The 17,526-nt window shown below is 30.4% G+C and overlaps 1 protein-coding gene and 1 long non-coding RNA gene across 6 annotated transcripts in view; both read left to right on the forward strand.

Annotated features, from left to right (window-relative positions):
- LOC148230155 (uncharacterized) overlaps nucleotides 1–17,526 on the forward strand; it is a 229,535-nt gene that overhangs the window by 108,572 nt on the left and 103,437 nt on the right. The gene's annotated exons all lie outside the window — the stretch shown is intronic.
- LOC148230156 (uncharacterized) lies at nucleotides 8,543–12,037 on the forward strand. Its single transcript, XR_015811282.1, has 2 exons — nucleotides 8,543–10,317; nucleotides 10,516–12,037. It is a non-coding gene; the product is annotated as an uncharacterized LOC148230156 (long non-coding RNA).

Genomic DNA, 17,526 nt, shown 5'->3' on the forward strand with positions numbered 1-17,526 from the left:
AGGAACAAGCAGAAACGGCGTGTGGGCAGAATCAGAAAATTGAATCTGCGAGGTTGTGATTTATCCCTGAACCTGAACGCGTCGCCCACGTATCTTTGGGGAGTGAGTGTAAAATTTGTGGTTTAGTGGTTGTAAGATAACCGGCGGTGTTGTATTTCGTCTGATTTGTACTTTTTGTGGTACAAAGTATTGAATTGTTGGATCTCGCGAAAATGTGAAGGTGAATCTCACATCGCTGCCGAAACGTTATTATTTTTTTATATTGATACATCAATTTTTATAGTTTAACCACGAAACTATGTCTTCACTCAGACTATTTTTAAATCTGATTGATTAACCTTGAACTTCTTTAGATGCGTCAGTGCTATTCAACCCTGTTTTCATTTTTTGTTCTGCGGTTTGCCGTCATAAAATTTTATATGCATTTTTATTTAATTATTATATGAATATGATCAGATGAGAGCTTGTATTTTTATTTAGAATATCAGTATTGATTAAAAACTTACTGTATAAGTAATGGATTGATAGTATTTTTATTATATAAGATAACACCTTATATGTCTTGTAATATTTATAAAAAAATATATTTTTGTATTATATAAAAATACTGATCATTTAAATATTTATTAGATCAGTGGCATAGCTATAAATTTGTAATTAAACTTTTTTCTACGTATATATTTTATGCGAGGCACATTAACAAGATTGATTGATAATTGAAAATATTTTATAGACATTCTATTTTTTTTAATCGGAAAAAAGTGTTCTAAAAACAGCTACATAAGATTGCATTAAACATAATAATACTAAGCTAGATTCAATTTAGTCTAAAAGTTGCACAAAATAGTAGCAGTTGAGATGAAAAATTCTTGAATTAAGTTTAGATGTGTAAAAATAATTTGCTATTATTTTATTATTGACTAAAATTGTGTTCAACAAAATCTAACCTAACTGTTCTGATTAATTTGAGCGATGCTTGTTGTAAATGTTATGCCCCAAGCCGAGCGGCAATCTCCCACCCGGTCGTCCTTATACTACTGGCTTCCGTACTGTCCTGACGCATATTATTACATAGAAGTAAAATATAACAACTGTCTTTAGAGCCTCTATAAAAGTCGCAGAAAAAGGAAATATACGCTGACTTCTCTTTGAGGAAAATACTTAAACACTAAAGTGACTCTAATGTTGTAACATAAGCGCATTAACAATAATATAACATTATTGCTAAGCGTACAATAAAACACTTACGTTACGTAGGCTCACCAGTCTACGCAGTACGAAAGCCAGTAGTATAAAGATGACTGAGCGGAAGTTTCCCGCACGGCTTCATATGAGATTGCCATTATTATATTAATAACTATTTATACATAGCTTAAAACACAAGATGTTTCCATACAGCTTTTTGACTATTTTTTGTTTATTATCTGATGGATATGAACCTGAAGATTTAAAACCTAACTATAACAGTGTGCTGTTGTGAATCACAGTAGCTACTTAAATTTAACATAAATGTAAATCAGCTGTTGAAACATAATAAGCGTTAACACAATGCGTCACAGAGTAACTTCAATCGCTGAATGTTTTAATTATTTTTATCAATATAAACTCTTAAATATAATATTGTAGTTAATCTGTTTTTTTACAATAACGTAAGCCCAATGCGTCACAGTGTATGTAAAAATAAATTAGTTTCATTTTTTAAACTAGTCAAATTAAGTGCTTAGCAAAAACAATCCTAACTTAACGATGTAATGAACGCTGTAGTAACAAGCGTTACCCCAATGCGTCACAGTGGGGACACAAACAAAAATAAACCTAACTAAACATAATTGTGAATTGTGTTTCTCTGCTATAAACTATTTATACATAGTATCAATCATTTCATGTTTCTAAAAAGTTTGCACTATTTTTTATATATAGTAATCGTGATGAATTTAAACTCTTTGTTAATATTTTATATTTTAATCTTGAATAAATTATTCCATTTAAGTATACTTACAGCATTGAATACTGTGTTCACAAATTTAGATTTCACACAAAAAAACACGTTTAACTGTGTATTTATTGCAATGTATTTATTTAGTTTTTTAGCTAAAAATTATTACTAAAATAATTTTTAAAATCGGATTCCTTTTCTCCATCTCCTTTATGTTTCTAAGTAATAAATACAAATCATTTTTATAATACCCTTTTCTCGTCACTATCTATCGGCCTTTCTACGCATATTCATTAATCCCTAACTTATCTTAATGGAAGTTTTGCCACTAATATCTGGCCCTGAAATTGTATAAAAGATTTTTTATATTTTTTTCTTATATTTCTATGCGATCCATAGTTTGCCGTTCACTGATTTTACCATTATTAATACAAAAAAATCAAATTTTACTAATCAAAAGCTATGATTTTGGCGAACAGATGGTAATTGGAGGTAATGAGACATCGATTGGATCGCTCCAGTAGTATTTATTAAGGTTATTTGTAATGTTTATTGAATGTTATGAATGAGATCGGCAGACGAGGCGCCGCCGGTCGTTGTACTTCCTTTGTGGACAACCAAAAAATATATTTCTTGCCAGAGTGCTGCCTATATTGTGCCCAAATAAATTGTCTTTCACATTGTTTTGGGAAATAAAACATGAACATGATTTACTTGAAAAAAATTATAAAGCAGAAAATGAAATATAATCATAGTTAAAATATTTTAATTTTAATAAACCACGAATTTCAGAAATCATCGTAACATGATCTTTATGTTTTTTATCTTATCATGATTTTTATCTAACACCTATTTCTGATTTCTTAAAACACTTCAAGTTCATTAATAAGATGGCAATGAATAAATTGCTGATATGTTTTAATTATTGCTATAATCTTTCATTAAAGATTTGAATTAGATTATCTTATGTTTTACTTGTAAACAAAACTAACCCATTGTTTCGTATATTTATTATTAACTTGCACAGATTAGAACTAGTTCCTGTGAATATCTTTGAAATGTTGTATATATTGTAGATTTGTATAAAATAATCCTAGATACAGTGTTTATAATATAATTCAGTTACTACAAACATGACCTTCCAAAGTCCTCGAAAGTTGGTGACACTCAAGGGTCGATGTCTCTCTCCTTTTAGCATCTGTTTTTTCGAAGTCTCCATCTTCACACCCATTAAGCATTAAACAAATCAGTCGTTGGGTGCACATTGCATTCAAACAGCACGCGTGCGTCATTGACAGGATACGATGTGTATTCTCTCACAGATTGGAGCTCAGCATGGGCCGATGGACATGTGTTTCTTTTCTTATTGTTTCACAGTCCTCTGTCGTGCCTACGTAAATTCCTGCTTCCACCACTCCGTGGGAAGCGGAGAAGAACGCTAATTGCTAGCGGTGTAATCGTCGCAATACTCCCAGACGGTATTAAGATAGCGCTTAGTCCCCTGAGATGTAGACACGGTCTACTGCTTCAAGATTGTTGCTAACGTAATCCGCGTTTATACATAATAATACAGTTATTGAAAAGATGGAAAAAACAAATACGACTGATTTTGTAACTGTATATCACATAGTGGCATATTTTTAGGAGGCAACTAAAAATACACAAGATCTCTTATTAAAAAAAAGAGATCGTCCTCATCTGCAAAATACTACGTTATGGCAGCCACATTTTACTTGCTATATAAACGTGCTTTTTGGGGCTTAGAAACTTTGCCAGAAGTTTTGGGTTTCTTGGATGGCGGTGCACTAATATTGTTTTTTTTTTATACAAAAATCATGATCTCATTAATTGCTAAAAATATTTTTAGCGCGATCATAGAATATGCTTATAGCCCCTACTATTTCTTAAACCTAGATTCGTAATATGTATTGCATTAAAATGATCCCTTAAACATTTACCACAAATTTAAAATTACCTGTACGTACCAAATAAAAAGAAGTCAACATTTGGCCAACGTGCGCCACCGTCTTTGGTTTTTGGAAGGTGGTGAACCCATATTATTTCACTATTTCGACTGTTATTGCGTCAGACATATTGTGGCAATGTCATGTCTTATCGGTAACCGCAAGTCGTTTTATATAAATATCAGGACCGCAACCATTGCTTAAAAAATTTAAGCCTATTCATAAAACATAGTGATAATTAATGGTAACATTTGCAGGCTTTTCACTAAGATATTCAGCTACTACTTATATGTTCTTATATCCCAGCGCCTTTCTTTTAGGAGCTTAATGAAATGATTCGCCGAGTTCTCGCAGAAAGTTGTATGTCGCTAAGCATTTCTTCAAACTACTAAAGAGTACTGTCGACAATTCTCGAGAAATTCCAGTATTGGGTTCCAGAACATCTTCGAGAATCACGATCGCGTCCTCTTTTGACACCGTTGGTGCTAAGACGTCCGCACTTGTCGACTTTCTTATGGCTGTCGCCATCCGGCACTTACACGTTGATCTGTTCAATGTCAGCTATGAGGAGCTGGTCCCGTTCGTTTAATGTAATTTTAATGTTTTGTGATTTTTTAAATGGTAAACATATTGTACTTTTTACAAAATGTTTTTTAGATTATTTAAATTAAATTAAGACTAACGTAACCTAACAGGTTACCCCAATACGTCACGATGGTCGGAAGCGATATATTGTATTATTTCGATAATTAAATTATTATTTTAATTATTGAAATAATACAACGTATTGTTTTCGACCATCCTGACGCATTGGGGTTAGGTTACGTTAGTCTTAATTTAATTTAAATAATAAAAAAAAAAACATTTTGTAAAAAGTACAATATGTTTGCTATTTAAATAAAAATAAAAAATAGTGTTAATCTCTTTTTGCGCAGATATTTGATAACTTTTTCTTTTGAAAATAATCGACTTACACTACTTTGTCACAGTATGACTATTATTTAGTGGATTTTATTGAAAACTGTAATTATGTTCGCATGAAAGCCACATCATTTCAGTGCTGAGATATGAAATAATTTTTTAGCATCAAAGCAAACATCAGAAAAAATATCACTGTAGATTGAATAATTCAGTATAATGCGGTTTGTTCCTTAAGAATAATATATTAAAAATTCTGCATTTCATTTCAGTAGCAGCAGATAATATGTTTCTAATGTAAAATTCTGACTTAATAGACTGCAACAAAAAAGTATTCAAACTAAGGTTTAATTCACACATAAGCGAATTCAATAAAATACATTTTATTAATGTGGTTTTGACTTATCTAATTCTTGTGGATGTTGACAGTCTTATATTTTAAATGCGGTTTTATGGTTTGACGAAATTTAAACTTAAAATGCAGATTATGATATTAAATAAGTAGGTGGTTTCAAATATAGAGTATAGATGTGCCTCAAATGCTTATCTATTGTATTAACTTCCTGTGAAGATTTCGAGGAACTTGACCCACGTCACGAGATCCCATCATCGTAATACACCGTAAAAATTGAAACACGCGTGCACTTTGTCACAACACAGTTCGGGTCGAAGCGATCTCCATAAATTATGCTAAACGTCCGTCTGGCTTAGGCTGGAGACGCAGCCAATGATACATTGTATGAGCCCATGGAATGTTTTTAAACCTCGCTTCGAATGCATGTATTCGTTGATAAAAATTCACGGTGGTGCGGTGGTGTGGCCAGACAGAAATTCTGATGCCTTGGCTTTGAAGTGTCCTTCTGGCGACGTGGGCGGATAAATCAACGACTGGCGGCATTTTTTATTTAAATCTTTGTGGTGGAAGTCGAATGATCCAGTTTTTGACCAAGAAAATGATAAAATAAGTCATGGAGGTACGGATTGACTAAAATGCGACAACATATAAATTTATTATATTTATTTTATAGGGCAAGTGAAGGCATGTTAAGGTGCATGAATGATATTCCTTAAACCTTTCACCGCGGATGACACCTATAGAAGTCATCAAGAAAATCGCCAGTATGCATTGGGCACCTAAAGGTGTCATGAACACATGAATTTTTGTATGTTTTTAATAATACTTTAATTTATATAAATAATATTCAACTAATTTATAGCATAAAAAGGTGCTCCCTCACATATTAGCAAATTTCGAAACGGTAAGAAAAACTATAGAAAGGGTTAAAATATGCATGTCATATATTAAGATTAAATGTAAATTAATTAATATCTTAATAATTCTCTCAAAGTTTAACAAGACAAACAAATATTTTTTACTCCTCCTCTAGCAATGTTCGTCATACAAAACAATAAAATATTTCTACAAGATTTTATATAAAATATATATTTTTGAAAACTTTGGTTAAGTTAGGAAAACTTTAATTTCTCCCTGAACCCAATTTAGGCATATAATACCTGTTTTTTTGTCATATATGTATTTTATTTTTTAACTATATTTTTGTAATTATGTAATAAAATATTTTAATTATATTGTAATGAATTTTTAGCCAATTTTTACAGTACAAGATAATAACTGAAAAAAAATATTTTAGTACATTTCTTTATAAAAAAACACATTGTTACTGCCGAAATTCCAGAAATTATTTGTATTTTCGAATTAATTTTGTGCAGCTGTGTACTTTCTTAATGTATTGTATTGATTTTTTTAGCATTTTCTAAATAATGCTGTGGCGGCGTTCTGACAGTTCTCATTGTTGCCACACCACCGCTCAACTTGTGAAGTGGGTGGTTTTTAAACAATTGGCTAAATATACATTCTTTTCTTTTCCCTCACCATGACAACGGTCTAACACCCCGGTTCCTCGCCAGCTCTCTAAAAAAGATCGTTTATTTAAGAATACCTGTTTGTGTTTTCGACCGCAAATATATTAAAAATTAAACATAATTTAGTTTTAAACACTCAATGCTCAATTATTATTTAAATACAAATATATAATCTTGAAATTTACCAACACCATATTTTCTATATAAAAAGTGAATATAATTCAAAAATATTTTTTGAATTATATTCACTAGGTTTTTCAAGAAACGATTTATTTGTGACAGTTACCATAGTGATTTTTCTTCGACTGTTTATTGTTCAATTTGGGTGATTTCTAAATTTTAAATCGTTGTTAAACTTAATATTATATTCTTCATTAATTGTTGGAATTAATTAGTGGGGATATGTCCTTCAACCATCCTTAGCTCGTGTAACTGCATCCCGCACAGTTAAACGTCGAAAATACATACGATTGCACTATGTATTATAAAAAATATTTTTTCTCGACTGTGCTAAGGCGAAACCGCATATATCGAGGTATTTATAACTATCGTATGATTAAACTTTATTCGTTTTAATAAATCAGAAATATTTGCCAAGAATCTGATACATCGTGCTTCGTACATTCTAGTATATTAATATGTACATTTATATATAAATTATAATATTTTGCCACAGTAATGAAATTGCTTTTTTTACAATATTAGTTACAGTTGTATTATATTTTTATTTAAGATTTTGGTAAAAAAAATGCTATGTTAAAGTATTCACAATAAATTTTAAACTACATTTTTATATAATCTTACATAATAAATATTATATGCAAATTATTTATAATATTTATTATATTAGATATGATAAAAATGTAAGTTAGTATCATAGTTTGTAATTTTATAATCAAAATTATCTGTAAAGGATTTTTAAAAAAAATTGTTTTAGTATTATTTCATAAAATTTTTATTTTTATTGTAGTTACATAAATCTGTTATTGTAAAAAAATAATAAAGTCAATTTTATCATTTTTTTTGGCTACTTTTTATATGTAGCTATACATCACTATATATGTATGTCACAAAAAAGGCGCAGTATTTTTTTTACAAATGTATCATTTTTGCTGTTGTAATGAGATAAATAATCTATAGCTATACTAATTTTTTTATTAAAATCGAATTTTTTCATGTTAGAATGTAATTATATTATTTATATCGCTCAAATTTAAACTAATTATTTCACTACATATCAATGTGAAGTTAAGCGCTGATTTTAAATCCATATAGTACATTTTATCGTTAACATTATATAAAATCAATTATATTAACAACAGTAAACTATGTCAGATTATCAAACAGACGTTATTATAACATTACTGTAAAAAATATTATCATTTTAAATCCCAGCGATTTTTTTCATATAGCGTAGTTCGTAACGTCTCAGACTAATAACTATGAGGTTACTGGTTCGAGCCCCGGCAGCAGGACTCGAATTTTTATTTTAAAAAAATGCGCAATTATTAAAAAACCGGCCCCAGCTACAGTGACATCTATTGATTATAAATTATATTACACATAATAATTTGTAATTATTAATATAGATGTCAACGATTCCCATACTTTCAGTCTGGTGGTTAATACTTACTCAATTGGTACAGATTTACCCCGTTGTAACGCATTGGGCTTACGCCTGTCAGGTTACAATTTAATAAAATAAATTAACATTATGCTAGTTAAGCCTACTGAAGCCACCAATTTTATTTTTTATTTTATTATTTATTCATTTATTACAAATCCGACTAAAATATTTTGCCTGCTTTTTTCAATGCTTCGTGTCATACGTTGTTATTCTGAGGGTCTGAATTCTGACTCTTTTCAGAAGGCTTAAATGAGGGTTTCATGTATTTTAATTAAACTCTTAATAACTATAGTTTCCAGGTTTATTAATAAAACTGATTGAGATGATGTACAATACTTATTATTGGTACGAGCTAGCTGCAACCTTAGTACAGATCGATATTATCAGTGTCCGGACGGACCGTATGGTGCGGAAGATTAAACCAAAAAAAGTAAAAAGGAATTATTTTGAAAATAGCTGCGCAGTGTTTGGATCAAAGGTCAAACCTTAAATATTTTTGATCAAAGGTTAAAGATAAGGTTAAACCTTAAATATACATTACTTCTCTGTTTGTATCATATGTTAATTATACATTTTGTTTTAAAATAACTTTCAATATCTCTAGCTTCCAGGCTTACTGATTAAACTTATTGAGATGATATAAAATAATTATTATTGGTACATGTTAGCTGCGACGAGTGCAGATCGATATTATCAGTATCCGGACGGACCGTATGGTGCGGAATTTTAAACCAAAAAAAGTAAAAAGTAATTATTTTCGAAAATAACTGCGCAGTGTTTGGATCGTTCCCTAAATTACGAGTAAGTGACTAACTTTTATTTTCTCAAAATCATATCAACGAATTTTCTTAGAGATATTTTTAATAACCACCATTTTATAATCAGGTAATAAATTAAATAAATAAATATACTTTTATGAGTTTCTTAGTAAAAGCAAAAGTGTAAAAATATTCCAAAAAATATTTTGAATTATCAGATCGAAAAAAATATATGGTGTAGTTAATATGAGGATAGAAATTACTTTTTAGATTAGTTATATTCACTTTGTGGCAAAATCATATAGTACATTGTAATCAATAAATGTTTTATTACCATATCTTTAATCACGGTTGAGCTATATAATTATTTAAAGCTGCAGTATTCAGCAATAAATAACTTAAATAGCTGTAGAGATAACACTTAACCAATATAGGATATCTATATATAAGCCTCTTTCCAGAATTTTAAATAACTTCCAGCACCGAAATATTATCACATCTCAACACTAACACTTTCAAGCTCAACGCCAATGCACTCTGGAAGTACATTTGGTCCATAAATCAGCTCCGATCGTGTACAGACTATTACCTCTCAGAGCGTGTTTCGGTAGATTCGTGTTTCTCGCGTTTGGCCCACTGCGATTCCGCGGTAATTGGTCCATGTTTTTTTTGTTTTGTGAAGCCGCGGTCATTGTGTCCGAGCCGTGATCGTCCATGTGCCATGATGGAGAATCGTGTCGTAATGGGCATGCTTATTGCCCACGTTCCAGTGTGGAAATAATATGTAGAAAGCGGACAGCCCCGGTTTTCCGAACGGGTGCACACCGAGTGAAACCGCCAAGCCGGTAGCTCTGCACACTGACCATTCCTACGTGATCCCAATCAGCTGCTTACTGCCATTTGGCGTCATCAGATGATTGACTGATAACATTCCATGCTTCTAAGCACAACAATCTTCAAAAACGTATAATATCCTCTTAACGATTGCCGAAGTCCAACGTGTCTTTTAATCCCTCCCCCCCTGGCCAATGCTGACGATCTGGGGGCGGAACCAGACTCTTTAATTTTGTCCAATACTAATATTATGTGTTAAAAGCGTAGCGGTAGGTTCTAAATTGATAACTGTTATATTAAATGTGCATTTTAATGCTGCTGTGTTTGCTACCTGTTCGGTAAAGATACTCATAATTGCTCTTTGTTTGTTTTGATGTTGATATTTTCTCAATCTTAGTAAATCCGGCAGATATTTATTTATTAGTTCTATATTAGTACCATACATTAAGAAAGTACACAGGTGCACAAAATTAATTTTGAAATATAAATAATTTCTGGAATTTCGGCAGTAACAATATATTTTTTTCTTTATTGACCTGTTTGTCGTCTTTTAGTTTTATTCATTGTTAATATAAGTAACATAAAGATAAGCAGATAAATTACGCAAAACATATTACATAATATTTGAATAGCAACTCAGTATTATTCTCGTCATTTTTTTTTCTTTTCTTCAAATGTTATTTCCATTGCTTATTTCTAAAGAGTCTTGTAAACATAAGTTCAATACAAAAATAATTGTAATAATTTTGCTGCTACGTATAAGTCTTTAAAAAAGCAATCGTAAAGGAATATATAAAAATGGTAATTTAAAACAGTTGTTAAATTTTAAACTATCTAAAACGTCTTGACCTCTTTTGCTATACATTGATGCACTTGCCATGAATTACCACTTCAATATAAACGTATTATCCAGAACGACCGTTTGAATAGACAGAGTCACGGTTGGACACAATCAAATCATAAGTTCTTCCAAGAAGTTTGATCGAATTGCTGCTTTCATTGAATCTCTACCGAGAATCGGAACACAATGGAGAATATAAATGTTTTTGTGTATAGAAAATGCCTCTAAAACTTGACCTTTTGCCACCTTTCCAATCTATGGCGATCCTAGATTAATTGATGACCTGTCTTTTTAACCCAATGTATCATGCTTACAGTCTTCGATACCGAGTGTAGGCGTTCGACTGCCATTGCTACGAACAACAGTTAACACAAAGGGCTACACACCCGGCGCCGTCGAATATTACGATATCGATCAAATAACCGAGGGAACAATGTAACTGGCAATTATGGTAGAAGGGACGGCGAGGGTGTTGCAGTTTGATTGACTCGAAACAATGGCCGCCACAAACACACAGTATATAATTAGCGTTTGTCTATTTCCATTTGATGGTTTTTGGTCCTTGGTGATCTTGTCATCTGTTTAGCGAACTGGAGAGTCGATAAGGTTTTTGATAGATGAATCATCACTAATAATAATTCATTAATTTCTTGAATGAATAAGTCTTTGTATAATACTATCTGTAAGAAGACCTTTTCCTATGTCACATTTCTGCTAAACAAAAATATCCATGTAAGTTTATTTTAGAAGCTCTTGAATATGATTTTTTGAGTAACTGAAGATTTTTTAACATAAATCTTACATTTGAAGGTACTGAGTTTTTTGTCTCATTTTCCAAAATCAAGCATAACATTTTTCTGTTAAAAAAAGTAAAAAAATTACATTACATTTTATTTGTTAATTATGTACTAAGCATATCTGAATTTACTGTATTTATTTGTCACTTTCTAGTTTTAAAGTAATTGAAAGTGCAAGATTTAACTATTACGTAAAAATATTACACATAGTATATTTTCAAAATAAATAAATATTTTATTGATTTACTCAGTTGGTACAGATTTACCCCGTTGTAACGCATTGGGCTTGCGCCAGTCAAGCTACAATGGAAGATTTGATAAAAATAAATTTAAGAACTTAACTTAAATATAAATTTAAGAATACTTATAGGTATTCATTATATCTGATTGATTTTCTCAGTTGGTATAGATTTTCCCCGTTGTAACGCATTGGGCTCTATGCCTGTCAGGTTACAACGAAAGATTTAATAAAAATAAATTTTAATGCTTACATCATGTCATATAAACCTTTTCGCGTATAGTCTTTTTAAGTCAATATATAATTAAAATGCCTTTATCTACTAGTATAGAATGTATAATGTGCAGAGTACACAATGATTTAGCTGTAGTCGTAGATTTTTTTTTATTATTATTAAAAACGTATTTTATCTACCGCAAAACTTAATTTTGCATTTTGAATATGGTTTGTGCAATAGTAAATACATATATGTATTGGTTTTTGTTTTTGATGTAGTAATGCGACTTTGTATTGATGTCGTTAAGGTCGTATCGAGTTGAACTCTTGGATTCGGGCGTTTGTTCAGCTAGAGTTGATGTAAAAGCTGCTGCCCTTAAGAGTCGACTGGGTTAATTCGGCGTAGCTCCACTCGTTGTTGCTATTCTAAATTGTAGGATGTGGTGTACTAAATCAAGTTCCTAGTATAAGTACTCTTCGGCGCGTTTAACAGCGAAAAATGCCTTGTTTGGTATTTATTTGGCAGTTTCACTACCAGACTTACGCTAAATACCGGCACCTTTTCGCAAATCTTCGCGAATTTTACCTTTTTTATTTAAATTTATGTATTTTTTGATACGGTCCGAATATTTAGTTGAATTTTTCTAAACATGTTAAAAATGTATCAATGCATCAATTTAAGTCATTATTAGGTGGTTCTCAACATGTGGATCGCCGGAAATAAAAATTAATTATTACATTTCCTTATTATTAGATTTTTAAAATGATTATCTTGATTTTAAAATTATAAAAACGAATAACTTTGAAATTTAAATAAAAATATTTTAATTTGAGTCAACTAACGGTTCTCAAACTTTTTTAAATTTTTAAAAACTTTTTTCAAGCACACTTTTTTTTCGTATTGTGATATTTTGTGCAAATGATTATCTACAAAAATGAGAAATGACATTTTTACTAATATGAGTTTACTGATATATAATTCAATTGCAATAAAATATTCACTCACCATTGTAATTCGCTCCATCGTAATGCGAAATCATCCAGGCACATACACAGATATTGTACATTGTCTTTCACGTGTAAATCACTTTTCACAATAACTATTTATATAATGCAAGTTTAAAGTGCACTCACCATTATAAATTTCTCCACACTAATACGGAATATTTCAGGTACACACTTTATCATTATTTAATGTCTTTCCCTTGTAATTCACTTTTCACAATATTTAATTCTAAAATAATACCAATACGAATTATCAAAAAAATAAAATTCAAAATTCCCAAACGTTATTTTTATTATTTACCTAGTAATGTTTCTTCAAATGATACGAGGAGAAACATTCACCAATATGTAAAGCTACTTTACATTCTTTGCACATGTAAAGAGAATCTTTTCTTATTTTATGTGCGATACAAACTATGCATCTTCTTCTTTTACGCTCATTAATAGATGATATCCTGACTAATTGGTGTTGTTTTAAACTGCCTGAAAGCCTTTGAAATGAGGGAGCAGTGGCGAATGTGGATGTCGGTTGTGAATTTTCAGACATTTCTGAAATTGTTGGTGTTTCTGTTTCTGATGTTTTTTCCTCTATCCAATATTTTGCTATTTTCATTAAATAATCATAAAACTTTATATTGCTGTTTGAATTTACACTTCTATACACTGTAAATGCATTGAATAATGCACAGTTAAATAAATACATGGCCACTTTTTTCGTCCATTTTTTAGTTTTACGATATATTGGATAGTACGAAAGGTATTGATCAGCCCGATCTACTCCCTTCATGTATTTATTGTAATCAATTATACAAATTGGTTTTTTTATACGCAGCCCAGTTCTTCTGTCAGTTTTTTCAGTGTTTACAATATTTGTATTATGGATTGTTGATATCATTCGAATATCTCTACTCTTTACTGTTTTCCACAATTGTAATAAAATTTCCCCGTTTCGCTTATATTTACTTTCAAATATTCGTAGTTTAGCCTTTTTTAGAATATCCGGTAAGCCCCACATATTCTTATTTTTTTCTTGTATAATATTTTTAACTTCTTGTTTGTACTTATTCCAAGTTTGAGCACGGTATCTATTTGTTTCTTCTGCAATAATGCGGAACAGGTCATCACCGATAAATTTTTCGGCGATTTCTTCAGGGCGCGTGATATCAACATCAAAAGTTGCTCCCGACAATCCTTCAAATGGCTGGTTATGCCTAGGTGTATCAGTTTCACATCAATCTAATGGAATATCATCATCCTCAGTATCTTCTCCATCGCTAATAGGCATCATTACTCGAGGACGATTTCTTTCATGAACAATCGAACTTGTATCACTATCACTAAAGTTTTCGTTATCACTGGGAATATTTGAATCATTTCCGCGTAATTTTCCTCTACAAAACTATCTTCTGCCATTTATTTATTTGGGTTATAATTATATTTAAATAAAAACTATATTTTTAACACTTTGTTATATAAAATACACTGTATTTATATTTTTATAGACACTATATTTTATAAAGAGGCGTAAGCGTAATATTTTTAAAGAATCACTGCAGCACAAAGTTCCTTTTATTTATTTTATTTTTTTATTATTTTTAGAATATTCACTCGAGTACACGAAAACAAGATGCGATTTACACGACAGCGTTAGCTAAACTGAATTATTATTCATATTTTTTTAAGTGCATCATATTATTTCTTATCTCAAAAGAAATTCCCAATTTCAAAAAAAGAGTCACTTCTGAGAATCACTTCCAGTAAATCGGTGCTATCTCGTGATAGATAAAATTCACTCAATAAAATAAACGGTCGAAATTTCCAAATTACAGGACAGAAAAAATACGATATAATCTCGCTAATCTGTCAATTTAGAAATTCGGGAAACCGGTACTATCTAATAGATTAACTCACAAAAAATGTTAGTGTAATTAAAAAAATGCAAAGTAGAAAGAACAAAATATATTTGATATAAATATATATTTTTTAAACGGATTTTCGAATTTGTATAGATAAACAGTACCTGATTATATTATAAGACACAAGTAAAGAAATACAAAGGCAGCTCAATTATATTTGAACTATATCTTTATTATATATGATTTTGTTGTTAATTTTTACTGATAACACTGGGAAGATATTTTGCATACTTGCAAAACAAAAATACCGTCGGGAATATTTGGGAGCATTTGAAGAAGAGATTGATAAAATCGAAATAACCACTAAAAGAGAGCTAATCGAGAAGGTGATTCGGGAATAGAATCATGCTTTGAACCTTCAAAAATTAAAAAACGTTTATAAAGTAAATTCAGGCACTTATTTAATCTAAAGAAGGACATACAAAATATTTTAAATATAGTCCCGAATTGCATAGTGAAAAATATTTTTATTTTTGTTTTGAATTAAAAAAATATAATTTATGACTTCTCACAATTAAATTAGTTCTTTTTCAATAACTAATGCTATAAAAAATAATAAAATAGCAAAAAAACGAATTTCTGCTTTAAAAATTAAAATATATAAACAAATTATAATATATAGACAAACGTGTCTAATAATAAGGATAGGCACAGTAATTCAATATTTTTTTCAATATCAAATGAAACTTCATACTAATATTTAATTGTTTTCAAAAAAAAATCTTAAAAAATCTCTAAGCATATATTTTTAATTTGATACCGAAATCATAGCTACCGCTCACTCCATATGGCGTGCGCGGTATTTAACGTTCGGCAGGCTCGCACTCCATATGGCGTGAGCGGTCGGTAAAGTGTTAAATGTGCATTTTAATGCTGCTGTGTTTGCTACCTGTTCGGTAAAGATACTCATAATTGCTCTTTGTTTGTTTTGATGTTGATATTTTCTCAATCTTAGTAAATCCGGCAGATATTTATTTATTAGTTCTATATTAGTACCATACATTAAGAAAGTACACAGGTGCACAAAATTAATTTTGAAATATAAATAATTTCTGGAATTTCGGCAGTAACAATATATTTTTTTCTTTATTGACCTGTTTGTCGTCTTTTAGTTTTATTCATTGTTAATATAAGTAACATAAAGATAAGCAGATAAATTACGCAAAACATATTACATAATATTTGAATAGCAACTCAGTATTATTCTCGTCATTTTTTTTTCTTTTCTTCAAATGTTATTTCCATTGCTTATTTCTAAAGAGTCTTGTAAACATAAGTTCAATACAAAAATAATTGTAATAATTTTGCTGCTACGTATAAGTCTTTAAAAAAGCAATCGTAAAGGAATATATAAAAATGGTAATTTAAAACAGTTGTTAAATTTTAAACTATCTAAAACGTCTTGACCTCTTTTGCTATACATTGATGCACTTGCCATGAATTACCACTTCAATATAAACGTATTATCCAGAACGACCGTTTGAATAGACAGAGTCACGGTTGGACACAATCAAATCATAAGTTCTTCCAAGAAGTTTGATCGAATTGCTGCTTTCATTGAATCTCTACCGAGAATCGGAACACAATGGAGAATATAAATGTTTTTGTGTATAGAAAATGCCTCTAAAACTTGACCTTTTGCCACCTTTCCAATCTATGGCGATCCTAGATTAATTGATGACCTGTCTTTTTAACCCAATGTATCATGCTTACAGTCTTCGATACCGAGTGTAGGCGTTCGACTGCCATTGCTACGAACAACAGTTAACACAAAGGGCTACACACCCAGCGCCGTCGAATATTACGATATCGATCAAATAACCGAGGGAACAATGTAACTGGCAATTATGGTAGAAGGGACGGCGAGGGTGTTGCAGTTTGATTGACTCGAAACAATGGCCGCCACAAACACACAGTATATAATTAGCGTTTGTCTATTTCCATTTGATGGTTTTTGGTCCTTGGTGATCTTGTCATCTGTTTAGCGAACTGGAGAGTCGATAAGGTTTTTGATAGATGACTCATCACTAATAATAATTCATTGATTTCTTGAATGAATAAGTCTTTGTATAATACTATCTGTAAGAAGACCTTTTCCTATGTCACATTTCTGCTAAACAAAAATATCCATGTAAGTTTATTTTAGAAGCTCTTGAATATGATTTTTTGAGTAACTGAAGATTTTTTAATATAAATCTTACATTTAAAGGTACTGAGTTTTTTGTCTCATTTTCCAAAATCAAGCATAACATTTTTCTGTTAAAAAAAGGGAAAAAATTACATTACATTTTATTTGTTAATTATTTACTAAGCATATCTGAATATACTGTATTTATTTGTCACTTTCTAGTTTTAAAGTAATTGAAAGTGCAAGATTCAACTATTACGTAAAAATATTACACATAGTATATTTTCAAAATAAATAAATATTTTATTGACTTACTCAGTTGGTACAGATTTACCCCGTTGTAACGCATTGGGCTTACGCCAGTCAAGTTACAATGGAAGATTTAATAAAAATAAATTTAAGAACTTAACTTAAATATAATTTTAAGAATATTTGTAGGTATTCATTATATCTGATTGATTTTC

Source organism: Plectrocnemia conspersa, unplaced genomic scaffold (genome assembly GCF_051122295.1).
Source record: "Plectrocnemia conspersa isolate PC_06_02 unplaced genomic scaffold, ASM5112229v1 ptg000011l, whole genome shotgun sequence".
Lineage (NCBI taxonomy): Eukaryota > Metazoa > Arthropoda > Insecta > Trichoptera > Polycentropodidae > Plectrocnemia > Plectrocnemia conspersa.